This window comes from Anopheles funestus, unplaced genomic scaffold (assembly GCF_943734845.2).
Source record: "Anopheles funestus unplaced genomic scaffold, idAnoFuneDA-416_04 scaffold_10_ctg1, whole genome shotgun sequence".
In the NCBI taxonomy this organism is placed as follows: domain Eukaryota; kingdom Metazoa; phylum Arthropoda; class Insecta; order Diptera; family Culicidae; genus Anopheles; species Anopheles funestus.
In genome coordinates this window covers 552,258-576,844 of record NW_026045351.1, presented here as the reverse complement: position 1 = coordinate 576,844, position 24,587 = coordinate 552,258, and the positions used below count along the sequence as shown (strand labels likewise).

At 48.0% G+C, this 24,587-nt stretch overlaps 2 long non-coding RNA genes across 2 annotated transcripts in view; both read left to right on the top strand.

Annotated features, from left to right (window-relative positions):
- LOC125774473 (uncharacterized) overlaps positions 1–24,587 on the top strand; it is a 79,322-nt gene continuing 54,735 nt past the window's right edge. Inside the window, exon 1 of the long non-coding RNA XR_007420938.1 lies at positions 1–719. This is a non-coding gene — a long non-coding RNA (uncharacterized LOC125774473). The remainder of the gene's footprint in view (positions 720–24,587) is intronic.
- The window catches only part of LOC125774475 (uncharacterized), a 38,445-nt gene continuing 24,954 nt past the window's right edge, over positions 11,097–24,587 (top strand). The window contains exons 1-3 of the long non-coding RNA XR_007420940.1: positions 11,097–11,116; positions 11,243–11,577; positions 13,453–13,494. This is a non-coding gene — a long non-coding RNA (uncharacterized LOC125774475). The remainder of the gene's footprint in view (positions 11,117–11,242; positions 11,578–13,452; positions 13,495–24,587) is intronic.

The following is a 24,587-nucleotide window of genomic DNA, read 5'->3' as shown; positions in this document are numbered from 1 at the left end:
CTAAGGTGTCTTGGCTAAGGTGTCTTGGCTAAGGTGTCTTGGCTAAGGTGTCTTGGCTAAGGTGTCTTGGCTAATGTGTCTTGGCTAATGTGTCTTGGCTAAGGTGTCTTTACTAAGGTGTCTTGGCTAAGGTGTCTTGGCTAAGGTGTCTTGGCTAAGGTGTCTTGGCTAATGTGTCTTGGCTAAGGTGTCTTGGCTAAGTTGTCTTGGCTAAGGTGTCTTGGCTAAGGTGTCTTGGCTAAGGTGTCTTGGCTAATGTGTCTTGGCTAAGGTGTCTTGGCTAAGGTGTCTTGGCTAAGGTGTCTTGGCTAAGGTGTCTTGGCTAAGGTGTCTTGGCTAATGTGTCTCGGCTAAAGTGTCTTGGCTAAGGTGTCTTGGCTAAGGTGTCTTGGCTAAGGTGTCTTTGCTAATGTGTCTCGGCTAATGTGTCTTGGCTAAGGTGTCTTGGCTAAGGTGTCTTGGCTAAGGTGTCTTGGCTAATGTGTTTTGGCTAATGTGTCTTGGCTAAGGTGTCTTGGCTAATGTGTCTTGGCTAAGGTGTCTTGGCTAAGGTGTCTTGGCTAATGTGTCTTGGCTAAGGTGTCTTGGCTTATGTGTCTCGGCTAATGTGTCTTGGCTAATGTGTCTTGGCTAATGTGTCTTGGCTAAGGTGTCTTGGCTTATGTGTCTCGGCTAATGTGTCTTGGCTAATGTGTCTTGGCTGATGTGTCTTGGCTAAGGTGTCTTGGCTAAGGTGTCTTGGCTAATGTGTCTCGGCTAAAGTGTCTTGGCTAAGGTGTCTTGGCTAAGGTGTCTTGGCTAAGGTGTCTTGGCTAAGGTGTCTTGGCTAAGGTGTCTTGGCAAATGTGTCTTGGCTAATGTGTCTCGGCTAAAGTGTCTTGGCTAAGGTGTCTTGGCTAATGTGTCTTGGCTAAGGTGTCTTGGCTAATGTGTCTTGGCTAAGGTGTCTTGGCTAAGGTGTCTTGGCTAAGGTGTCTTGGCTAAGGTGTCTTGGCTAATGTGTCTTGGCTAAGGTGTCTTGGCTAAGGTGTCTTGGCTAATGTGTCTCGGCTAAGGTGTCTTGGCTAATGTGTCTTGGCTAAGGTGTCTTGGCTAAGGTGTCTTTGCTAATGTGTCTCGGCTAATGTGTCTTGGCTAAGGTGTCTCGGCTAAGGTGTCTTGGCTAAGGTGTCTTGGCTAATGTGTCTTGGCTAAAGTGTCTTGGCTATTGTGTCTTGGCTAAGGTGTCTTGGCTAAGGTGTCTTGGCTAAGGTGTCTTGGCTAAGGTGTCTTGGCTAATGTGTCTCGGCTAAAGTGTCTTGGCTAAGGTGTCTTGGCTAAGGTGTCTTGGCTAAGGTGTCTTTGCTAATGTGTCTCGGCTAATGTGTCTTGGCTAAGGTGTCTCGGCTAAAGTGTCTCGACTAAGGTGTCTTGGCTAAGGTGTCTTGGCTAAGGTGTCTTGGCTAAGGTGTCTTGGCTAATGTGTCTTGGCTAAGGTGTCTTGGCTAAGGTGTTTTGGCTACGGTGTCTTGGCTAAGGTGTCTTGGCTAAGGTGTCTTGGCTAATGTGTCTTGGCTAATGTGTCTTGGCTAAGGTGTCTTGGCTAAGGTGTCTTGGCTAAGGTGTCTTGGATAAGGTGTCTTGGCTAAGGTGTCTTGGCTAATGTGTCTCGGCTAAAGTGTCTTGGCTAAGGTGTCTTGGCTAAGGTGTCTTTGTTAATGTGTCTCGGCTAATGTGTCTTGGCTAAGGTGTCTTGGCTAATGTGTCTTGGCTAATGTGTCTTGGCTAATATGTCTTGGCTAAGGTGTCTTGGCTAAGGTGTCTTGGCTAATGTGTCTTGGCTAAGGTGTCTTGGCTAAGGTGTCTTGGCTAAGGTGTCTTGGCTAAGGTGTCTTGGCTAATGTGTCTTGGCTAAAGTGTCTTGGCTAAAGTGTCTTGGCTAATGTGTCTTGGCTAAGGTGTCTTGGCTAAGGTGTCTTGGCTAAAGTGTCTTGGCTAATGTGTCTTGGCTAAGGTGTCTTGGCTAAGGTGTCTTGGCTAAGGTGTCTTGGCTAAGGTGTCTTGGCTAAGGTGTCTTGGCTAAAGTGTCTTGGCTAATGTGTCTTGGCTAAGGTGTCTTGGCTAATGTGTCTTGGCTAAAGTGTCTTGGCTAATGTGTCTTGGCTAAGGTGTCTTGGCTAAGGTGTCTTGGCTAAGGTGTCTTGGCTATTGTGTCTTGGCTAAGGTGTCTTGGCTAAGGTGTCTTGGCTAAGGTGTGTTGGCTAAAGTGTCTTGGCTAATGTGTCTTGGCTAATGTGTCTTGGCTAAGGTGTCTTGGCTAAGGTGTCTTGGCTAAGGTGTCTTGGCTAAGGTGTCTTGGCTAAGGTGTCTTGGCTAAGGTGTCTTGGCTAATGTGTCTTGGCTAAGGTGTCTTGGCTAAGGTGTCTTGGCTAAGGTGTCTTGGCTAAGGTGTCTTGGCTAAGGTGTCTTGGCTAATGTGTCTCGGCTAAAGTGTCTTGGCTAAGGTGTCTTGGCTAAGGTGTCTTGGCTAAGGTGTCTTGGCTAAGGTGTCTTTGCTAATGTGTCTCGGCTAATGTGTCTTGGCTAAGGTGTCTTGGCTAATGTGTCTCGACTAAGGTGTCTTGGCTAAGGTGTCTTGGCTAAGGTGTCTTGGCTAAGGTGTCTTGGCTAATGTGTCTTGGCTAAGGTGTCTTGGCTAAGGTGTCTTGGCTAAGGTGTCTTGGCTAAGGTGTCTTGGCTAAGGTGTCTTGGCTAAGGTGTCTTGGCTAATGTGTCTTGGCTAAGGTGTCTTGGCTAAGGTGTCTTGGCTAATGTGTCTTGGCTAATGTGTCTCGGCTAAGGTGTCTTGGCTAATGTGTCTTGGCTAAGGTGTCGTGGCTAAGGTGTCTTTGCTAATGTGTCTCGGCTAATGTGTCTTGGCTAAGGTGTCTCGGCTAAGGTGTCTTGGCTAAGGTGTCTTGGCTAATGTGTCTTGGCTAAAGTGTCTTGGCTATTGTGTCTTGGCTAAGGTGTCTTGGCTAAGGTGTCTTGGCTAAGGTGTCTTGGCTAAGGTGTCTTGGCTAATGTGTCTTGGCTAAGGTGTCTTGGCTAAGGTGTCTTGGCTAAGGTGTCTTGGCTAAGGTGTCTTGGCTAAGGTGTCTTGGCTAAGGTGTCTTGGCTAATGTGTCTCGGCTAAGGTGTCTTGGCTAAGGTGTCTTGGCTAAGGTGTCTTGGCCAAGGTGTCTTTGCTAAGGTGTCTTGGCTAAGGTGTCTTGGCTAATGTGTCTTGGCTAAGGTGTCTTGGCTAATGTGTCTTGGCTAAGGTGTCTTGGCTAAGGTGTCTTGGCTAATGTGTCTTGGCTAATGTGTCTCGGCTAAGGTGTCTTGGCTAATGTGTCTTGGCTAAGGTGTCGTGGCTAAGGTGTCTTTGCTAATGTGTCTCGGCTAATGTGTCTTGGCTAAGGTGTCTCGGCTAAGGTGTCTTGGCTAAGGTGTCTTGGCTAATGTGTCTTGGTTAAAGTGTCTTGGCTATTGTGTCTTGGCTAAGGTGTCTTGGCTAAGGTGTCTTGGCTAAGGTGTCTTGGCTAAGGTGTCTTGGCTAAGGTGTCTTGGCTAATGTGTCTTGGCTAAGGTGTCTTGGCTAAGGTGTCTTGGCTAAGGTGTCTTGGCTAAGGTGTCTTGGCTAAGGTGTCTTGGCTAAGGTGTCTTGGCTAATGTATCTCGGCTAAGGTGTCTTGGCTAAGGTGTCTTGGCTAAGGTGTCTTGGCTAAGGTGTCTTGGCTAAGGTGTCTTGGCTAAGGTGTCTTGGCTAAGGTGTCTTGGCTAATGTGTCTCGGCTAAGGTGTCTTGGCTAAGGTGTCTTGGCTAAGGTGTCTTGGCCAAGGTGTCTTTGCTAAGGTGTCTTGGCTAAGGTGTCTTGGCTAAGGTGTCTTGGCTAAGGTGTCTTGGCTAAGGTGTCTTGGCTAAGGTGTCTTGGCTATTGTGTCTTGGCTAAGGTGTCTTGGCTAAGGTGTCTTGGCTAAGGTGTCTTGGCTAAGGTGTCTTGGCTAATGTGTCTTGGCTAATGTGTCTTGGCTAAGGTGTCTTGGCTAAGGTGTCTTGGCTAAGGTGTCTTGGCTAAGGTGTCTTGGCTAAGGTGTCTTGGCTAATGTGTCTTGGCTAAGGTGTCTTGGCTAAGGTGTCTTGGCTAAGGTGTCTTGGCTAAGGTGTCTTGGCTAATGTGTCTCGGCTAAAGTGTCTTGGCTAAGGTGTCTTGGCTAAGGTGTCTTGGCTAAGGTGTCTTTGCTAATGTGTCTCGGCTAATGTGTCTCGGCTAAGGTGTCTTGGCTAATGTGTCTCGACTAAGGTGTCTTGGCTAAGGTGTCTTGGCTAAGGTGTCTTGGCTAAGGTGTCTTGGCTAATGTGTCTTGGCTAAGGTGTCTTGGCTAAGGTGTCTTGGCTAAGGTGTCTTGGCTAAGGTGTCTTGGCTAAGGTGTCTTGGCTAAGGTGTCTTGGCTAATGTGTCTTGGCTAAGGTGTCTTGGCTAAGGTGTCTTGGCTAAGGTGTCTTGGCTAATGTGTCTCGGCTAAGGTGTCTTGGCTAATGTGTCTTGGCTAAGGTGTCGTGGCTAAGGTGTCTTTGCTAATGTGTCTCGGCTAATGTGTCTTGGCTAAGGTGTCTTGGCTAAGGTGTCTTGGCTAAGGTGTCTTGGCTAAGGTGTCTTGGCTAAGGTGTCTTGGCTAAGGTGTCTTGGCTAAGGTGTCTTGGCTAAGGTGTCTTGGCTAAGGTGTCTTGGCTAAGGTGTCTCGGCTAAGGTGTCTTGGCTAAGGTGTCTTGGCTAATGTGTCTTGGCTAAAGTGTCTTGGCTAAGGTGTCTTGGCTAAGGTGTCTTGGCTAATGTGTCTTGGCTAAGGTGTCTTGGCTAAGGTGTCTTGGCTAAGGTGTCTTGGCTAAGGTGTCTTGGCTAAGGTGTCTTGGCTAAGGTGTCTTGGCTAAGGTGTCTTTGCTAATGTGTCTCGGCTAATGTGTCTTGGCTAAGGTGTCTTGGCTAATGTGTCTCGACTAAGGTGTCTTGGCTAAGGTGTCTTGGCTAAGGTGTCTTGGCTAAGGTGTCTTGGCTAATGTGTCTTGGCTAAGGTGTCTTGGCTAAGGTGTCTTGGCTAAGGTGTCTTGGCTAAGGTGTCTTGGCTAAGGTGTCTTGGCTAAGGTGTCTTGGCTAATGTGTCTTGGCTAAGGTGTCTTGGCTAAGGTGTCTTGGCTAAGGTGTCTTGGCTAAGGTGTCTTGGCTAAGGTGTCTTGGCTAAGGTGTCTTGGCTAATGTGTCTCGGCTAAGGTGTCTTGGCTAAGGTGTCTTGGCTAAGGTGTCTTGGCCAAGGTGTCTTTGCTAAGGTGTCTTGGCTAAGGTGTCTTGGCTAATGTGTCTCGGCTAAGGTGTCTTGGCTAATGTGTCTCGGCTAAGGTGTCTTGGCTAATGTGTCTCGGCTAAGGTGTCTTGGCTAAGGTGTCTTGGCTAATGTGTCTTGGCTAAAGTGTCTTGGCTATTGTGTCTTGGCTAAGGTGTCTTGGCTAAGGTGTCTTGGCTAAGGTGTCTTGGCTAAGGTGTCTTGGCTAAGGTGTCTTGGCTAAGGTGTCTTGGCTAATGTGTCTCGGCTAAAGTGTCTTGGCTAAGGTGTCTTGGCTAAGGTGTCTTGGCTAAGGTGTCTTTGCTAATGTGTCTCGGCTAATGTGTCTTGGCTAAGGTGTCTCGGCTAAAGTGTCTCGACTAAGGTGTCTTGGCTAAGGTGTCTTGGCTAAGGTGTCTTGGCTAAGGTGTCTTGGCTAATGTGTCTTGGCTAAGGTGTCTTGGCTAAGGTGTTTTGGCTACGGTGTCTTGGCTAAGGTGTCTTGGCTAAGGTGTCTTGGCTAATGTGTCTTGGCTAAGGTGTCTTGGCTAAGGTGTCTTGGCTAAGGTGTCTTGGCTAAGGTGTCTTGGATAAGGTGTCTTGGCTAAGGTGTCTTGGCTAATGTGTCTCGGCTAAAGTGTCTTGGCTAAGGTGTCTTGGCTAAGGTGTCTTTGCTAATGTGTCTCGGCTAATGTGTCTTGGCTAAGGTGTCTTGGCTAATGTGTCTTGGCTAATGTGTCTTGGCTAATATGTCTCGGCTAAGGTGTCTTGGCTAAGGTGTCTTGGCTAAGGTGTCTTGGCTAATGTGTCTCGGCTAAGGTGTCTTGGCTAAGGTGTCTTGGCTAATGTGTCTTGGCTTAGGTGTCTTGGCTAATGTGTCTTGGCTAATGTGTCTTGGCTAAGGTGTCTTGGCTAATGTGTCTTGGCTTATATGTCTCGGCTAAGGTGTCTTGGCTAAGGTGTCTTGGCTAAGGTGTCTCGGCTAATGTGTCTTGGCTAAGGTGTCTTGGCTAAGGTGTCTTGGCTAATGTGTCTTGGCTAAGGTGTCTTGGCTAATGTGTCTTGGCTAATGTGTCTTGGCTAAGGTGTCTTGGCTAAGGTGTCTTGGCTAAGGTGTCTTGGCTAAGGTGTCTTGGCTAAGGTGTCTTGGCTAAGGTGTCTTGGCTAAGGTGTCTTGGCTAAGGTGTCTTGGCTAATGTGTCTCGGCTAATTTGTCTTGGCTAAGGTGTCTTGGCTAATGTGTCTCGGCTAAGGTGTCTTGGCTAAGGTGTCTTGGCTAATGTGTCGTGGCTAAGGTGTCTTGGCTAATGTGTCTTGGCTAATGTGTCTTGGCTAAGGTGTCTTGGCTAAGGTGTCTTGGCTAATATGTCTCGGCTAAGGTGTCTTGGCTAAGGTGTCTTGGCTAAGGTGTCTCGGCTAATGTGTCTTGGCTAAGGTGTCTTGGCTAAGGTGTCTTGGCTAATGTGTCTTGGCTAAGGTGTCTTGGCTAATGTGTCTTGGCTAATGTGTCTTGGCTAATGTGTCTTGGCTAAGGTGTCTTGGCTAAGGTGTCTTGGCTAAGGTGTCTTGGCTAAGGTGTCTTGGCTAAGGTGTCTTGGCTAAGGTGTCTTGGCTAAGGTGTCTTGGCTAATGTGTCTCGGCTAATTTGTCTTGGCTAAGGTGTCTTGGCTAAGGTGTCTTGGCTAATGTGTCTCGGCTAAGGTGTCTTGGCTAATGTGTCACGGCTAAGGTGTCTTGGCTAAAGTGTCTTGGCTAATGTGTCTTGGCTAAGGTGTCTTGGCTAAGGTGTCTTGGCTAAGGTGTCTTGGCTAAGGTGTCTTGGCTATGGTGTCTTGGCTAAGGTGTCTTGGCTAAGGTGTCTTGGCTAAGGTGTCTTGGCTAATGTGTCTTGGCTAATGTGTCTTGGCTAAGGTGTCTTGGCTAAGGTGTCTTGGCTAAGGTGTCTTGGCTAAGGTGTCTTGGCTAATGTGTCTTGGCTAATGTGTCGCGGCTAAGGTGTCTTGGCTAATGTGTCTTGGCTAAGGTGTCTTGGCTAAGGTGTCTTGGCTAAGGTGTCTTGGCTAATGTGTCTTGGCTAAGGTGTCTTGGCTAAGGTGTCTTGGCTAATGTGTCTCGGCTAAGGTGTCTCGGCTAATGTGTCTTGGCTAAGGTGTCTCGGCTAAGGTGTCTTGGCTAAGGTGTCTTGGCTAATGTGTCTTGGCTAAAGTGTCTTGGCTATTGTGTCTTGGCTAAGGTGTCTTGGCTAATGTGTCTTGGCTAATGTGTCTCGGCTAAGGTGTCTCGGCTAATGTGTCTTGGCTAAGGTGTCTCGGCTAAGGTGTCTTGGCTAAGGTGTCTTGGCTAATGTGTCTTGGCTAAAGTGTCTTGGCTATTGTGTCTTGGCTAAGGTGTCTTGGCTAAGGTGTCTTGGCTAAGGTGTCTTGGCTAAGGTGTCTTGGCTAAGGTATCTTGGCTAATGTGTCTTGGCTAAGGTGTCTTGGCTAAGGTGTCTTGGCTAAGGTGTCTTGGCTAAGGTGTCTTGGCTAAGGTGTCTTGGCTAAGGTGTCTTGGCTAATGTGTCTCGGCTAAGGTGTCTTGGCTAAGGTGTCTTGGCTAAGGTGTCTAGGCCAAGGTGTCTTTGCTAAGGTGTCTTGGCTAAGGTGTCTTGGCTAAAGTGTCTCGGCTAAGGTGTCTTGGCTAATGTGTCTCGGCTAAGGTGTCTTGGCTAATGTGTCTCGGCTAAGGTGTCTTGGCTAAGGTGTCTTGGCTAATGTGTCTTGGCTAAAGTGTGTGTAATGTGTAAGTAATAAAGTAATAATAAGTAAAGTGTAAGTAATGTGTCTTTGCTAATGTGTCTCGGCTAATGTGTCTTGGCTAAGGTGTCTCGGCTAAAGTGTCTCGACTAAGGTGTCTTGGCTAAGGTGTCTTGGCTAAGGTGTCTTGGCTAAGGTGTCTTGGCTAATGTGTCTTGGCTAAGGTGTCTTGGCTAAGGTGTTTTGGCTACGGTGTCTTGGCTAAGGTGTCTTGGCTAAGGTGTCTTGGCTAATGTGTCTTGGCTAAGGTGTCTTGGCTAAGGTGTCTTGGCTAAGGTGTCTTGGCTAAGGTGTCTTGGATAAGGTGTCTTGGCTAAGGTGTCTTGGCTAATGTGTCTCGGCTAAAGTGTCTTGGCTAAGGTGTCTTGGCTAAGGTGTCTTTGCTAATGTGTCTCGGCTAATGTGTCTTGGCTAAGGTGTCTTGGCTAATGTGTCTTGGCTAATGTGTCTTGGCTAATATGTCTCGGCTAAGGTGTCTTGGCTAAGGTGTCTTGGCTAAGGTGTCTTGGCTAATGTGTCTCGGCTAAGGTGTCTTGGCTAAGGTGTCTTGGCTAATGTGTCTTGGCTAAGGTGTCTTGGCTAATGTGTCTTGGCTAATGTGTCTTGGCTAAGGTGTCTTGGCTAATGTGTCTTGGCTTATATGTCTCGGCTAAGGTGTCTTGGCTAAGGTGTCTTGGCTAAGGTGTCTCGGCTAATGTGTCTTGGCTAAGGTGTCTTGGCTAAGGTGTCTTGGCTAATGTGTCTTGGCTAAGGTGTCTTGGCTAATGTGTCTTGGCTAATGTGTCTTGGCTAAGGTGTCTTGGCTAAGGTGTCTTGGCTAAGGTGTCTTGGCTAAGGTGTCTTGGCTAAGGTGTCTTCACTAAGGTGTCTTGGCTAAGGTGTCTTGGCTAAGGTGTCTTGGCTAATGTGTCTCGGCTAATTTGTCTTGGCTAAGGTGTCTTGGCTAATGTGTCTCGGCTAAGGTGTCTTGGCTAAGGTGTCTTGGCTAATGTGTCTTGGCTAAGGTGTCTTGGCTAATGTGTCTTGGCTAAGGTGTCTTGGCTAAGGTGTCTTGGCTAATGTGTCTTGGCTAATATGTCTCGGCTAAGGTGTCTTGGCTAAGGTGTCTTGGCTAAGGTGTCTCGGCTAATGTGTCTTGGCTAAGGTGTCTTGGCTAAGGTGTCTTGGCTAATGTGTCTTGGCTAAGGTGTCTTGGCTAATGTGTCTTGGCTAATGTGTCTTGGCTAAGGTGTCTTGGCTAAGGTGTCTTGGCTAAGGTGTCTTGGCTAAGGTGTCTTGGCTAAGGTGTCTTGGCTAAGGTGTCTTGGCTAAGGTGTCTTGGCTAAGGTGTCTTGGCTAATGTGTCTTGGCTAAGGTGTCTTGGCTAAGGTGTCTTGGCTAAGGTGTCTTGGCTAATGTGTCTCGGCTAAGGTGTCTTGGCTAATGTGTCACGGCTAAGGTGTCTTGGCTAAAGTGTCTTGGCTAATGTGTCTTGGCTAAGGTGTCTTGGCTAAGGTGTCTTGGCTAAGGTGTCTTGGCTATGGTGTCTTGGCTAAGGTGTCTTGGCTAAGGTGTCTTGGCTAATGTGTCTTGGCTAATGTGTCTTGGCTAAGGTGTCTTGGCTAAGGTGTCTTGGCTAATGTGTCTTGGCTAATGTGTCGCGGCTAAGGTGTCTTGGCTAATGTGTCTTGGCTAAGGTGTCTTGGCTAAGGTGTCTTGGCTAAGGTGTCTTGGCTAATGTGTCTTGGCTAAGGTGTCTTGGCTAAGGTGTCTTGGCTAATGTGTCTTGGCTAATGTGTCTTGGCTAATGTGTCTTGGCTAAGGTGTCTTGGCTAAGGTGTCTTGGCTAAGGTGTCTTGGCTAAGGTGTCTCGGCTAAGGTGTCTTGGCTAATGTGTCTTGGCTAATGTGTCTCGGCTAAGGTGTCTTGGCTAATGTGTCTTGGCTAAGGTGTTTTGGCTAAGGTGTCTTGGCTAAGGTGTCTTGGCTAATGTGTCTCGGCTAAGGTGTCTTGGTTATTGTGTCTTGGCTAAGGTGTCTTGGCTAAGGTGTCTTGGCTAAGGTGTCTTGGCTAAGGTGTCTTGGCTAATGTGTCTCGGCTAAAGTGTCTTGGCTAAGGTGTCTTGGCTAAGGTGTCTTGGCTAAGGTGTCTTGGATAAGGTGTCTTGGCTAAGGTGTCTTGGCTAATGTGTCTCGGCTAAAGTGTCTTGGCTAATGTGTCTTGGCTAAGGTGTCTTGGCTAATGTGTCTTGGCTAATGTGTCTCGGCTAAGGTGTCTTGGCTAAGGTGTCTTGGCTAAGGTGTCTTGGCTAATGTGTCTCGGCTAAGGTGTCTTGGCTAAGGTGTCTTGGCTAAGGTGTCTCGGCTAATGTGTCTTGGCTAAGGTGTCTTGGCTAATGTGTCTTGGCTAAGGTGTCTTGGCTAATGTGTCTTGGCTAATGTGTCTTGGCTAAGGTGTCTTGGCTAAGGTGTCTTGGCTAAGGTGTCTTGGCTAAGGTGTCTTGGCTAAGGTGTCTTGGCTAAGGTGTTTTGGCTAAGGTGTCTTGGCTAATGTGTCTCGGCTAATGTGTCTTGGCTAAGGTGTCTTGGCTAAGGTGTCTTGGCTAATGTGTCTCGGCTAAGGTGTCTTGGCTAATGTGTCACGGCTAAGGTGTCTTGGCTAAAGTGTCTTGGCTAATGTGTCTTGGCTAAGGTGTCTTGGCTAAGGTGTCTTGGCTAAGGTGTCTTGGCTATGGTGTCTTGGCTAAGGTGTCTTGGCTAAGGTGTCTTGGCTAATGTGTCTTGGCTAATGTGTCTTGGCTAAGGTGTCTTGGCTAAGGTGCCTTGGCTAAGGTGTCTTGGCTAAGGTGTCTTGGCTAATGTGTCTTGGCTAATGTGTCTCGGCTAAGGTGTCTTGGCTAATGTGTCTTGGCTAAGGTGTCTTGGCTAAGGTGTCTTGGCTAAGGTGTCTTGGCTAAGGTGTCTTGGCTAATGTGTCTTGGCTAAGGTGTCTTGGCTAAGGTGTCTTGGCTAATGTGTCTTGGCTTATGTGTCTTGGCTAATGTGTCTTGGCCAAGGTGTCTTGGCTAAGGTGTCTTGGCTAAGGTTTCTTGGCTAAGGTGTCTTGGCTAAGGTGTCTTGGCTAATGTGTCTTGGCTAATGTGTCTCGGCTAAGGTGTCTTGGCTAATGTGTCTTGGCTAAGGTGTCTTGGCTAAGGTGTCTTGGCTAAGGTGTCTTGACTAAGGTGTCTTGGCTAATGTGTCTCGGCTAAGGTGTCTTGGTTATTGTGTCTTGGCTAATGTGTCTTGGCTAAGGTGTCTTGGCTAAGTGTCTTGGCTAAGGTGTCTTGGCTAATGTGTCTCGGCTAAAGTGTCTTGGCTAAGGTGTCTTGGCTAAGGTGTCTTGGCTAAAGTGTCTTGGCTAAGGTGTCTTGGCTAAGGTGTCTTGGCTAATGTGTCTCGGCTAAAGTGTCTTGGCTAAGGTGTATTGGCTAAGGTGTCTTGGCTAAGGTGTCTTGGCTAAGGTGTCTTGGCTAATGTGTCTTGGCTAAGGTGTCTTGGCTAAGGTGTTTTGGCTACGGTGTCTTGGCTTAGGTGTCTTGGCTAAGGTGTCTTGGCTAATGTGTCTTGGCTAAGGTGTCTTGGCTAATGTGTCTTGGCTATTGTGTCTTGGCTAAGGTGTCTTGGCTAAGGTGTCTTGGCTAAGGTGTCTTGGATAAGGTGTCTTGGCTAAGGTGTCTTGACTAAGGTGTCTTGGCTAATGTGTCTCGGCTAAGGTGTCTTGGTTATTGTGTCTTGGCTAAGGTGTCTTGGCTAAGGTGTCTTGGCTAAGGTGTCTTGGCTAAGGTGTCTTGGCTAAGGTGTCTTGGCTAATGTGTCTTGGCTAATGTGTCTTGGCTAAGGTGTCTTGGCTAAGGTGTCTTGGCTAATGTGTCTTGTCTAAGGTGTCTTGGCTAAGGTGTCTTGGCTAAGGTGTCTCGGCTAAGGTGTCTTGGCTAAGGTGTCTTGGCTAAGGTGTCTTGGCTAATGTGTCTTGGCTAAGGTGTCTTGGCTAAGGTGTCTTGGCTAAGGTGTCTTGGCTAAGGTGTCTTGGCTAAGGTGTCTTGGCTAAGGTGTCTTGGCTAAGGTGTCTTGGCTAAGGTGTCTTGGCTAAGGTGTCTTGGCTAAGGTGTCTTGGCTAATGTGTCTTGGCTAAGGTGTCTTGGCTAATGTGTCTCGGCTAAAGTGTCTTGGCGAATGTGTCTTGGCTAAGGTGTCTTGGCTAAGGTGTCTTGGCTCAGGTGTCTCGGCTAAGGTGTCTTGGCTAATGTGTCTTGGCTAAGGTGTCTTGGCTAATGTGTCTCGGCTAATGTGTCTTGGCTAAAGTGTCTTGGCTTAGGTGTCTTGGCTAAGGTGTCTTGGCTAATGTGTCTTGTCTAAGGTGTCTTGGCTAAGGTGTCTTGGCTAAGGTGTCTCGGCTAAGGTGTCTTGGCTAAGGTGTCTTGGCTAAGGTGTCTTGGCTAATGTGTCTTGGCTAAGGTGTCTTGGCTAATGTGTCTTGGCTAAGGTGTCTTGGCTAAGGTGTCTTGGCTAAGGTGTCTTGGCTAAGGTGTCTTGGCTAATGTGTCTTGGCTAATGTGTCTCGGCTAAGGTGTCTTGGCTAATGTGTCTTGGCTAAGGTGTCTTGGCTAATGTGTCTTGGCTAATGTGTCTTGGCTAAGGTGTCTTGGCTAAGGTGTCTTGGCTAAGGTGTCTTGGCTAATGTGTCTTGGCTAAGGTGTCTTGGCTAAGGTGTCTTGGCTAATGTGTCTTGGCTAAGGTGTCTTGGCTAATGTTTCTCGGCTAAGGTGTCTTGGCTAAGGTGTCTTGGCTAAGGTGTCTTATCTAAGGTGTCTTGGATAAGGTGTCTCGGCTAAAGTGTCTTGGCTTATGTGTCTTGGCTAAGGTGTCTTGGCTAAGGTGTCTCGGCTAAGGTGTCTTGGCTAAAGTGTCTTGCTTTGGTGTCTTGGCTAATGTGTCTCGGCTAAGGTGTCTTGGCTAAGGTGTCTTGGCTAAGGTGTCTTGGCTAAGGTGTCTTGGCTAAGGTGTCTTCGCTAAGGTGTCTTGGCTAATGTGTCTTGGCTAATGTGTCTTGGCTAATGTGTCTCGGCTAAGGTGTCTCGGCTAAGGTGTCTTGGCTAAGGTGTCTTGGCTAAGGTGTCTTGGCTAATGTGTCTTGGATAAGGTGTCTTGGCTAAGGTGTCTTGGCTAAGGTGTCTTGGCTAAGGTGTCTTGGCTAATGTGTCTTGGCTAAGGTGTCTTGGCTAAGGTGTTTTGGCTATAGTGTCTTGGCTAAGGTGTCTTGGCTAATGTGTCTCGGCTACGGTGTCTTGGCTAATGTGTCTTGGCTAATGTGTCTTGGCTAAGGTGTCTTGGCTAATGTGTCTCGGCTAAGGTGTTTTGGCTAAGGTGTCTTGGCTAAGGTGTCTTGGCTAATGTGTCTCGGCTAAGGTGTCTTGGCTAAGGTGTCTTGGCTAAGGTGTCTTGGCTAAGGTGTGTTGGCTAATGTGTCTTGGCTTAGGTGTCTTGGCTAATGTGTCTCGGCTAAGGTGTCTTGGCTAAGGTGTCTTGGCTAAGGTGTCTTGGCTAAGGTGTCTTGGCTAAGGTGTCTTGGCTAATGTGTCTTGGCTAATGTGTCTCGGCTAAGGTGTCTCGGCTAAGGTGTCTTGGCTAAGGTGTCTTGGCTAAGGTGTCTTGGCTAATGTGTCTTGGCTAATGTGTCTCGGCTAAGGTGTCTCGGCTAAGGTGTCTTGGCTAAGGTGTCTCGGCTAAGGTGTCTTGGCTAAGGTGTCTTGGCTAATGTGTCTTGGCTAAGGTGTCTTGGCTAATGTGTCTTGGCTAAGGTGTCTTGGCTAAGGTGTCTTGGCTAAGGTGTCTTGGCTAATGTGTCTTGGCTAAGGTGTCTTGGCTAAGGTGTCTTGGCTAAGGAGTCTTGGCTAAGGTGTCTTGGCTAATGTGTCTCGGCTAAGGTGTCTTGGCTAAAGTGTCTTGGCTAATGTGTCTTGGCTAAGGTGTCTTGGCTAAGGTGTCTTGGCTAAGGTGTCTTGGCTAATATGTCTTGGCTAAGGTGTCTTGGCTAAGGTGTCTTGGCTAAGGTGTCTTGGCTAATGTGTCTTGGCTAAGGTGTCTTGGCTAAGGTGTCTTGGCTAATGTGTCTTGGCTAAGGTGTCTTGGCTAAGGTGTCTTGGCTAAGGTGTCTTGGCTAATGTGTCTCGGCTAAGGTGTCTTGGCTAATGTGTCTTGGCTAAATGTCTTGGCTAAGGTGTCTTGGCTAAGGTGTCTCGGCTAAAGTGTCTTGGCTAATGTGTCTTGGCTAAGGTGTCTTGGCTAAGGTGTCTTGGCTAAGGTGTCTTGGCTAATGTGTCTCGGCTAAGGTGTCTTGGCTAATGTGTCTTGGCTAAGGTGTCTTGGCTAATGTGTCTCGGCTAATGTGTCTTGGCTAAGGTGTCTTGGCTAAGGTGTCTTGGCTAAGGTGTCTTGGCTAAGGTGTCTTGGCTAATGTGTCTCGGCTAAGGTGTCTTGGCTAAGGTGTCTTGGCCAAGGTGTCTTGGCTAAGGTGTCTTGGCTAATGTGTCTCGGCTAAAGTGTCTTGGCTAATGTGTCTTGGCTAAGGTGTCTTGGCTAAGGTGTCTTGGCTAAGGTGTCTTGGCTAATGTGTCTCGGCTAAGGTGTCTTGGCTAAGGTGTCTTGGCTAAGGTGTCTTGGCTAATGTGTTTCGGCTAAGGTGTCTTGGCTAATGTGTCTTGGCTAATGTGTCTTGGCTAAGGTGTCTTGGCTAAGGTGTCTTGGCTAAGGTGTCTTGGCTAATGTGTCTCGGCTAATGTGTCTTGGCTAATGTGTCTTGGCTAAGGTGTCTTGGCTAATGTGTCTCGGCTAATGTGTCTTGGCTAATGTGTCTTGGCTAAGGTGTCTTGGCTAAGGTGTCTTGGCTAAGGTGTCTTGGCTAATGTGTCTTGGCTAAGGTGTCTTGGCTAAGGTGTCTCGGCTAAGGTGTCTTGGCTAAGGTGTCTTGGCTAAGGTGTCTTGGCTAAGGTGTCTTGGCTAAGGTGTCTTGGCTAAGGTGTCTTGGCTAATGTGTCTCGGCTAAGGTGTCTTGGCTAAGGTGTCTTGGCTAAGGAGTCTTGGCTAAGGTGTCTTGGCTAATGTGTCTTGGCTAATGTGTCTCGGCTAAGGTGTCTTGGCTAATGTTTCTTGGCTAAGGTGTCTTGGCTAATGTGTCTTGGCTAATGTGTCTTGGCTAAGGTGTCTTGACTAAGGTGTCTTGGCTAAGGTGTCTTGGCTAAGGTGTCTTGGCTAATGTGTCTCGGCTAAGGTGTCTTGGCTAATGTGTCTTGGCTAATGTGTTTCGGCTAAGCTGTCTTGGCTAAGGTGTCTTGGCTAAGGTGTCTCGGCTAAGGTGTCTTGGCTAAGGTGTCTTGGCTAAGGTGTTTTGGCTAAGGTGTCTTGGCTAATGTGTCTCGGCTAAGGTGTCTTGGCTAATGTGTCTCGGCTAAGGTGTCTTGGCTAAGGTGTCTTGGCTAATGTGTCTTGGCTAAGATGTCTTGGCTAAGGTGTCTTGGCTAAGGTGTCTTGGCTAATGTGTCTTGGCTAAGGTGTCTTGGCTAAGGTGTCTTGGCTAAGGTGTCTTGGCTAATGTGTCTTGGCTAAAGTGTCTTGGCTAAGGTGTCTTTTCTAATGTGTCTCGGCTAAAGTGTCTTGGCTAAGGTGTCTTGGCTAAGGTGTCTAGGCTAAGGTGTCTTGGCTAAGGTGTCTTGGCTAAGGTGTCTTGGCTAATGTGTCTTGGCTAATGTGTCTTGGCTAATGTGTCTCGGCTAAGGTGTCTCGGCTAAGGTGTCTTGGCTAAGGTGTCTTGGCTAAGGTGTCTTGGCTAATGTGTCTTGGCTAAGGTGTCTTGGCTAAGGTGTCTTGGCTAGTGTGTCTCGGCTAAAGTGTCTTGGCTAAGGTGTCTTGGCTAAGGTGTCTTGGCTAAGGTGTCTTGGCTAAGGTGTCTTGGCTAAGGTGTCTTGGCTAATGTGTCTTGGCTAATGTGTCTTGGCTAAGGTGTCTTGGCTAAGGTGTCTTGGCTAAGGTGTCTTGGCTAATGTGTCTCGGCTAAAATGTCTTGGCTAATGTGTCTTGGCTAAGGTGTCTTGGCTAAGGTGTCTTGGCTAATGTGTCTTGGCTAAGGTGTCTTGGCTAAGGTGTCTTGGCTAAGGTGTCTTGGCTAGTGTGTCTCGGCTAAAGTGTCTTGGCTAAGGTGTCTTGGCTAAGGTGTTTTGGCTAAGGTGTCTTGGCTAATGTGTCTCGGCTAAGGTGTCTTGGCTAATGTGTCTTGGCTAATGTGTCTCGACTAAGGTGTCTTGGCTAATGTGTCTTGGCTAAGATGTCTTGGCTAAGGTGTTTTGTCTAAGGTGTCTTGGCTAAGGTGTCTTGGCTAATGTGTCTTGGCTAAGGTGTCTTGGCTAAGGTGTCTTGGCTAAGGTGTCTTGGCTAGTGTGTCTCGGCTAAGGTGTCTTGGCTAAGGTGTCTTGGCTAATGTGTCTTGGCTAAGGTGTCTTGGCTAATGTGTCTTGGCTAATGTGTCTCGGCCAAAGTGTCTTGGCTAATGTGTCTTGGCTAAGGTGTCTTCGCTAAGGTGTCTTGGCTAAGGTGTCTCGGCTAAAGTGTCTTGGCTAATGTGTCTTGGCTAAGGTGTCTTGGCTAAGGTGTCTTGGCTAAGGTGTCTTGGCTAATGTGTCTTGGCTAAGGTGTCTTGGCTAAGGTGTCTTGGCTAATGTGTCTTGTCTACGGTGTCTTGGCTAAGGTGTCTTGGCTAAGGTGTCTTGGCTAAGGTGTCTTGGCTATGGTGTCTTGGCTAATGTGTCTTGGCTATGGTGTCTTGGCTAAGGTGTCTCGGCTAAGGTGTCTTGGCTAATGTGTCTTGGCTAAGGTGTCTTGGCTAAAGTGTCTTGGCTAATGTGTCTCGGCTAAGGTGTCTTGGCTAATGTGTCTTGGCTAAGGTGTCTTGGCTAAGGTGTCTTGGCTAAGGTGTCTTGGCTAATGTGTCTTGGCTAAGGTGTCTTGGCTAAGGTGTCTTGGCTAAGGTGTCTTGGCTAATGTGTCTCGGCTAAAATGTCTTGGCTAAGGTGTCTTGGCTAAGGTGTCTTGGCTAAGGTGTCTTGGCTAAGGTGTCTTGGCTAATGTGTCTTGGCTAAGGTGTCTTGGCTAAAGTGTCTTGGCTAATGTGTCTCGGCTAAGGTGTCTTGGCTAATGTGTCTTGGCTACGGTGTCTTGGCTAAGGTGTCTTGGCTAAGGTGTCTTGGCAAATGTGTCTTAGCTAAGGTGTCTTGGCTAAGGTGTCTTGGCTAAGGTGTCATGGCTAATGTGTCTCGGCTAAGGTGTCTTGGCTAAGGTGTCTTGGCTAAGGTGTCTTGGCTAAGGTGTCATGGCTAATGTGTCTCGGCTAAGGTGTCTTGGCTAAGGTGTCTTGGCTAAGGTGTCTTGGCTAAGGTGTCATGGCTAATGTGTCTCGGCTAAGGTGTCTTGGCTAAGGTGTCTTGGCTAAGGTGTCATGGCTAATGTGTCTCGGCTAAGGTGTCTTGGCTAAGGTGTCTTGGCTAAGGTGTCTTGGCTAAGGTGTCATGGCTAATGTGTCTCGGCTAAGGTGTCTTGGCTAAGGTGTCTTGGCTAAGGTGTCTTGGCTAAGGTGTCATGGCTAATGTGTCTCGGCTAAGGTGTCTTGGCTAAGGTGTCTTGGCTAAGGTGTCTTGGCTAAGGTGTCTCGGCTAAGGTGTCTTGGCTAAGGTGTCTTGGCCAAGGTGTCTTGGCTAAGGTGTCTTGGCTAATGTGTCTCGGCTAAAGTGTCTTGGCTAATGTGTCTTGGCTAAGGTGTCTTGGCTAAGGTGTCTTGGCTAAGGTGTCTTGGCTAATGTGTCTCGGCTAAGGTGTCTTGGCTAAGGTGTCTTGGCTAAGGTGTCTTGGCTAATGTGTTTCGGCTAAGGTGTCTTGGCTAATGTGTCTTGGCTAATGTGTCTTGGCTAAGGTGTCTTGGCTAAGGTGTCTTGGTTAAGGTGTCTTGGCTAATGTGTCTTGGCTAAGGTGTCGTGGCTAAGGTGTCTTGGCTAATGTGTCTCGGCTAATGTGTCTTGGCTAATGTGTCTTGGCTAAGGTGTCTTGGCTAATGTGTCTCGGCTAATGTGTCTTGGCTAATGTGTCTTTGCTAAGGTGTCTTGGCTAAGGTGTCTTGGCTAAGGTGTCTTGGCTAATGTGTCTTGGCTAAGGTGTCTTGGCTAAGGTGTCTCGGCTAAGGTGTCTTGGCTAAGGTGTCTTGGCTAAGGTGTCTTGGCTAAGGTGTCTTGGCTAAGGTGTCTTGGCTAATGTGTCTCGGCTAAGGTGTCTTGGCTAAGGTGTCTTGGCTAAGGAGTCTTGGCTAAGGTGTCTTGGCTAATGTGTCTTGGCTAATGTGTCTCGGCTAAGGTGTCTTGGCTAATGTTTCTTGGCTAAGGTGTCTTGGCTAATGTGTCTTGGCTAATGTGTCTTGGCTAAGGTGTCTTGGCTAAGGTGTCTTGGCTAAGGTGTCTTGGCTAATGTGTCTTGGCTAATGTGTCTCGGCTAAGGTGTCTTGGCTAATGTGTCTTGGCTAATGTGTCTTGGCTAAGGTGTCTTGGCTAAGGTGTCTTGGCTAAGGTGTCTCGGCTAAGGTGTCTTGGCTAAGGTGTCTTGGCTAAGGTGTTTTGGCTAAGGTGTCTTGGCTAATGTGTCTCGGCTAAGGTGTCTTGGCTAATGTGTCTCGGCTAAGGTGTCTTGGCTAAGGTGTCTTGGCTAATGTGTCTTGGCTAAGATGTCTTGGCTAAGGTGTCTTGGCTAAGGTGTCTTGGCTAAGGTGTCTTGGCTAATGTGTCTTGGCTAAGGTGTCTTGGCTAAGGTGTCTTGGCTAAGGTGTCTTGGCTAATGTGTCTTGGCTAAAGTGTCTTGGCTAAGGTGTCTTGGCTAATGTGTCTCGGCTAAGGTGTCTTGGCTAAGGTGTCTTGGCTAAGGTGTCTAGGCTAAGGTGTCTTGGCTAAGGTGTCTTGGCTAAGGTGTCTTGGCTAATGTGTCTTGGCTAATGTGTCTTGGCTAATGTGTCTCGGCTAAGGTGTCTCGGCTAAGGTGTCTTGGCTAAGGTGTCTTGGCTAAGGTGTCTTGGCTAAGGTGTCTTGGCTAAGGTGTCTTGGCTAAGGTGTCTTGGCTAATGTGTCTTGGCTAAGGTGTCTTGGCTAATGTGTCTTGGCTAAGGTGACTTGGCTAAGGTGTCTTGGCTAAGGTGTCTTGGCTAAGGTGTCTTGGCTAAGGTGTCTTGGCTAATGTGTCTTGGCTAATGTGTCTTGGCTAAGGTGTCTTGGCTAATTTGTCTTGGCTAATGTGTCTCGGCTAAAATGTCTTGGCTAATGTGTCTTGGCTAAGGTGTCTTGGCTAAGGTGTCTTGGCTAAGGTGTCTTGGCTAAGGTGTCTTGGCTAAGGTGTCTTGGCTAGTGTGTCTCGGCTAAAGTGTCTTGGCTAAGGTGTCTTGGCTAAGGTGTTTTGGCTAAGGTGTCTTGGCTAATGTGTCTCGGCTAAGGTGTCTTGGCTAATGTGTCTCGGCTAAGGTGTCTTGGCTAAGGTGTCTTGGCTAATGTGTCTTGGCTAAGATGTCTTGGCTAAGGTGTCTTGGCTAAGGTGTCTTGGCTAAGGTGTCTTGGCTAATGTGTCTTGGCTAAGGTGTCTTGGCTAAGGTGTCTTGGCTATTGTGTCTCGGCTAAGGTGTCTTGGCTAAGGTGTCTTGGCTAATGTGTCTTGGCTAAGGTGTCTTGGCTAATGTGTCTTGGCTAATGTGTCTCGGCTAAAGTGTCTTGGCTAATGTGTCTTGGCTAAGGTGTCTTCGCTAAGGTGTCTTGGCTAAGGTGTCTCGGCTAAAGTGTCTTGGCTAATGTGTCTTGGCTAAGGTGTCTTGGCTAAGGTGTCTTGGCTAAGGTGTCTTGGCTAATGTGTCTCGGCTAAGGTGTCTTGGCTAATGTGTCTTGGCTACGGTGTCTTGGCTAAGGTGTCTTGGCTAAGGTGTCTTGGCTAAGGTGTCTTGGCTATGGTGTCTTGGCTAAGGTGTCTCGGCTAAGGTGTCTTGGCTAATGTGTCTTGGCTAAGGTGTCTTGGCTAAAGTGTCTTGGCTAATGTGTCTCGGCTAAGGTGTCTTGGCTAATGTGTCTTGGCTAAGGTGTCTTGGCTAAGGTGTCTTGGCTAAGGTGTCTTGGCTAATGTGTCTTGGCTAAGGTGTCTTGGCTAAGGTGTCTTGGCTAAGGTGTCTTGGCTAATGTGTCTCGGCTAAAATGTCTTGGCTAAGGTGTCTTGGCTAAGGTGTCTTGGCTAAGGTGTCTTGGCTAAGGTGTCTTGGCTAATGTGTCTTGGCTAAGGTGTCTTGGCTAAAGTGTCTTGGCTAATGTGTCTCGGCTAAGGTGTCTTGGCTAATGTGTCTTGGCTACGGTGTCTTGGCTAAGGTGTCTTGGCTAAGGTGTCTTGGCAAATGTGTCTTGGCTAAGGTGTCTTGGCTAAGGTGTCTTGGCTAAGGTGTCATGGCTAATGTGTCTTGGCTAAGGTGTCTTGGCTAAGGTGTCTTGGCTTAGGTGTCTTGGCTAATGTGTCTCGGCTAAAGTGTCTTGGCTAAGGTGTCTTGGCTAATGTGTCTTGGCTAAGGTGTCTTGGCTAAGGTGTCTTGGCTAAGGTGTCTTGGCTAAGGTGTCTTGGCTAATGTGTCTTGGCTAATGTGTCTTGGCTAAGGTGTCTTGGCTAAGGTGTCTTGGCTAATGTGTCTCGGCTAAAGTGTCTTGGCTAATGTGTCTTGGCTAAGGTGTCTTCGCTAAGGTGTCTTGGCTAAGGTGTCTCGGCTAAAGTGTCTTGGCTAATGTGTCTTGGCTAAGGTGTCTTGGCTAAGGTGTCTTGGCTAAGGTGTCTTGGCTAAGGTGTCTTGGCTAATGTGTCTTGGCTAATGTGTCTTGGCTAATGTGTCTTGGCTAAGGTGTCTTGGCTAAGGTGTCTTGGCTAATGTGTCTCGGCTAAAGTGTCTTGGCTAATGTGTCTTGGCTAAGGTGTCTTCGCTAAGGTGTCTTGGCTAAGGTGTCTTGGCTAAGGTGTCTTGGCTAAGGTGTCTTGGCTAATGTGTCTTGGCTATGGTGTCTTGGCTAAGGTGTCTTGGCTAAGGTGTCTTGGCTAATGTGTCTTGGCTAAGGTGTCTTGGCTAATGTGTCTTGGCTAATGTGTCTCGGCTAAAGTGTCTTGGCTAAGGTGTCTTGGCTAAGGTGTCTTGGCTAAGGTGTCTTGGCTAAGGTGTCTTGGCTAAGGTGTCTTGGCTAAGATGCTTGGCTAAGGTGTCTTGGCTAATGTGTCTTGGCTAAGGTGTCTTGGCTAAAGTGTCTTGGCTAAGGTGTCTCGGCTAAGGTGTCTTGGCTAATGTGTCTTGGCTAAGGTGTCTTGGCTAAGGTGTCTTGGCAAATGTGTCTTGGCTAAGGTGTCTTGGCTAAGGTGTCTTGGCTAAGGTGTCTTGGCTAATGTGTCTTGGCTAAGGTGTCTTGGCTAAGGTGTCTTGGCTAAGGTGTCTTGGCTAATGTGTCTCGGCTAAAGTGTCTTGGCTAAGGTGTCTTGGCTAAGGTGTCTTGGCTAAGGTGTCTTGGCTAAGGTGTCTTGGCTAAGGTGTCTTGGCTAATGTGTCTTGGCTAATGTGTCTTGGCTAAGGTGTCTTGGCTAAGGTGTCTTGGCTAATGTGTCTCGGCTAATGTGTCTTGGCTAAGGTGTCTTGGCTAAGGTGTCTTCGCTAAGGTGTCTTGGCTAAGGTGTCTTGGCTAAGGTGTCTCGGCTAAAGTGTCTTGGCTAATGTGTCTTGGCTAAGGTGTCTTGGCTAAGGTGTCTTGGCTAAGGTGTCTTGGCTAATGTGTCTCGGCTACAGTGTCTTGGCTAAGGTGTCTTGGCTAAGGTGTCTTGGCTAAGGTGTCTTGGCTAAGGTGTCTTGGCTATTGTGTCTTAGCTAAGGTGTCTTGGCTAAGGTGTCTTGGCTAATGTGTCTTGGCTAAGGTGTCTTGACTAAGGTGTCTTGGCTAAGGAGTCTCGGCTAATGTGTCTTGGCTAAGGTGTCTTGGCTAAGGTGTCTTGGCTAATGTGTCTTGGCTAATGTGTCTTGGCTAAGGTGTCTTGGCTAATGTGTCTCGGCTAAGGTGTCTTGGCTAATGTGTCTTGGCTAAAGTGTCTTGGCTAAGGTGTCTTGGCTAATGTGTCTTGGCTAAGGTGTCTTGGCTAATGTGTCTTGGCTAAGGTGTCTTGGCTAAGGTGTCTTGGCTAAGGTGTCTTGGCTAATGTGTCTTGGCTAAGGTGTCTTGGCTAAGGTGTCTCGGCTAAGGTGTCTTGGCTAATGTGTCTTGGCTAAGGTGTCTTGGCTAAGGTGTCTTGGCTAATGTGTCTTGGCTAATGTGTCTTGGCTAAGGTGTCATGGCTAAGGTGTCTTGGCTAATGTGTCTTGGCTAAGGTGTCTTGGCTAATGTGTCTTGGCTAAGGTGTCTTGGCTAAGGTGTCTTGGCTAAGGTGTCTTGGCTAATGTGTCTTGGCTAAGGTGTCTTGGCTAATGTGTCTTGGCTAAGGTGTCTTGGCTAACGTGTCTTGGCTAAGGTGTCTTGGCTAAGGTGTCTTGGCTAAGGTGTCTTGGCAAATGTGTCTTGGCTAAGGTGTCTTGGCTAAGGTGTCTTGGCTAAGGTGTCTTGGCTAAGGTGTCTAGGCTAAGGTGTCTTGGCTAAGGTGTCTCGGCTAAGGTGTCTTGGCTAAGGTGTCTTGGCTAATGTGTCTTGGCTAATGTGTCTTGGCTAATGTGTCTCGGCTAAGGTGTCTCGGCTAAGGTGTCTTGGATAAGGTGTCTTGGCTAAGGTGTCTTGGCTAATGTGTCTCGGCTAAAGTGTCTTGGCTAAGGTGTCTTGGCTAAGGTGTCTTGGCTAAGGTGTCTTAGCTAAGGTGTCTTGGCTAAGGTGTCTTGGCTAATGCGTCTTGGCTAATGTGTCTTGGCTAAGGTGTCTTGGCTAAGGTGTCTTGGCTAATGTGTCTCGGCTAAAGTGTCTTGGCTAATGTGTCTTGGCTAAGGTGTCTTCGCTAAGGTGTCTTGGCTAAGGTGTCTCGGCTAAAGTGTCTTGGCTAATGTGTCTTGGCTAAGGTGTCTTGGCTAAGGTGTCTTGGCTAAGGTGTCTTGGCTAATGTGTCTCGGCTAATGTGTCTCGGCTAAGGTGTCTTGGCTAATGTGTCTTGGCTACGGTGTCTTGGCTAAGGTGTCTTGGCTAAGGTGTCTTGGCAAATGTGTCTTGGCTAAGGTGTCTTGGCTAAGGTGTCTTGGCTAATGTGTCTCGGCTAAAGTGTCTTGGCTAAGGTGTCTTGGCTAATGTGTCTTGGCTAAGGTGTCTTGGCTAATGTGTCTTGGCTAAAGTGTCTTGGCTTAGGTGTCTTGGCTAAGGTGTCTTGGCTAAGGTGTCTTGGCTAAGGTGTCTTGGCTAATGTGTCTCGGCTAATGTGTCTCGGCTAAGGTGTCTTGGCTAATGTGTCTTGGCTAAGGTGTCTTGGCAAATGTGTCTTGGCTAAGGTGTCTTGGCTAAGGTGTCTTGGCTAAGGTGTCTTGGCTAATGTGTCTCGGCTAAGGTGTCTTGGCTAAGGTGTCTTGGCTAAGGTGTCTTGGCTAATGTGTCTCGGCTAAAGTGTCTTGGCTAAGGTGTCTTGGCTAAGGTGTCTTGGCTAAGGTGTCTTGGCTAAGGTGTCTTGGCTAAGGTGTCTTGGCTAATGTGTCTTGGCTAATGTGTCTTGGCTAAGGTGTCTTGGCTAAGGTGTCTTGGCTAATGTGTCTCGGCTAAAGTGTCTTGGCTAATGTGTCTTGGCTAAGGTGTCTTGGCTAAGGTGTCTTGGCTAAGGTGTCTTGGCTAAGGTGTCTTGGCTAAGGTGTCTTGGCTAATGTGTCTTGGCTATGGTGTCTTGCCTAAGGTGTCTTGGCTAAGGTGTCTTGGCTAAGGTGTCTTGGCTAAGGTGTCTTGGCTAAGGTGTCTTGGCTAATGTGTCTTGGCTAAGGTGTCTTGGCTAAGGTGTCTTGGCTAAGGTGTCTTGGCTAAGGTGTCTTGGCTAAGGTGTCTTGGCTAATGTGTCTTGGCTAAGGTGTCTTGGCTAAGGTGTCTTGGCTAAGGTGTCTTGGCTAATGTGTCTCGGCTAAGGTGTCTTGGCTAAGGTGTCTTGGCTAAGGTGTCTTGGCTAAGGTGTCTTGGCTAAGGTTTTTTTTTTTTTTTTTTTTTTTTTTTTTTTTTTTTTTTTTTTTTTTTTTTTTTTTTACAAGGAGTTTAAAATCTTCGAAAGACACCCACAATGGGGGACATGGGATTTTTACCCAGTAAAAAACTCTCCTTGGACCCTGTGCACCCTCCCACGGAATCACCTCGCGGTATTACTTCATGGGAGGGGCAGTGCTGTGCACTTAGTCTACTTGGTACGTACTAGCAACATATAACACTCTCGAGCACATGTAGGTTTTA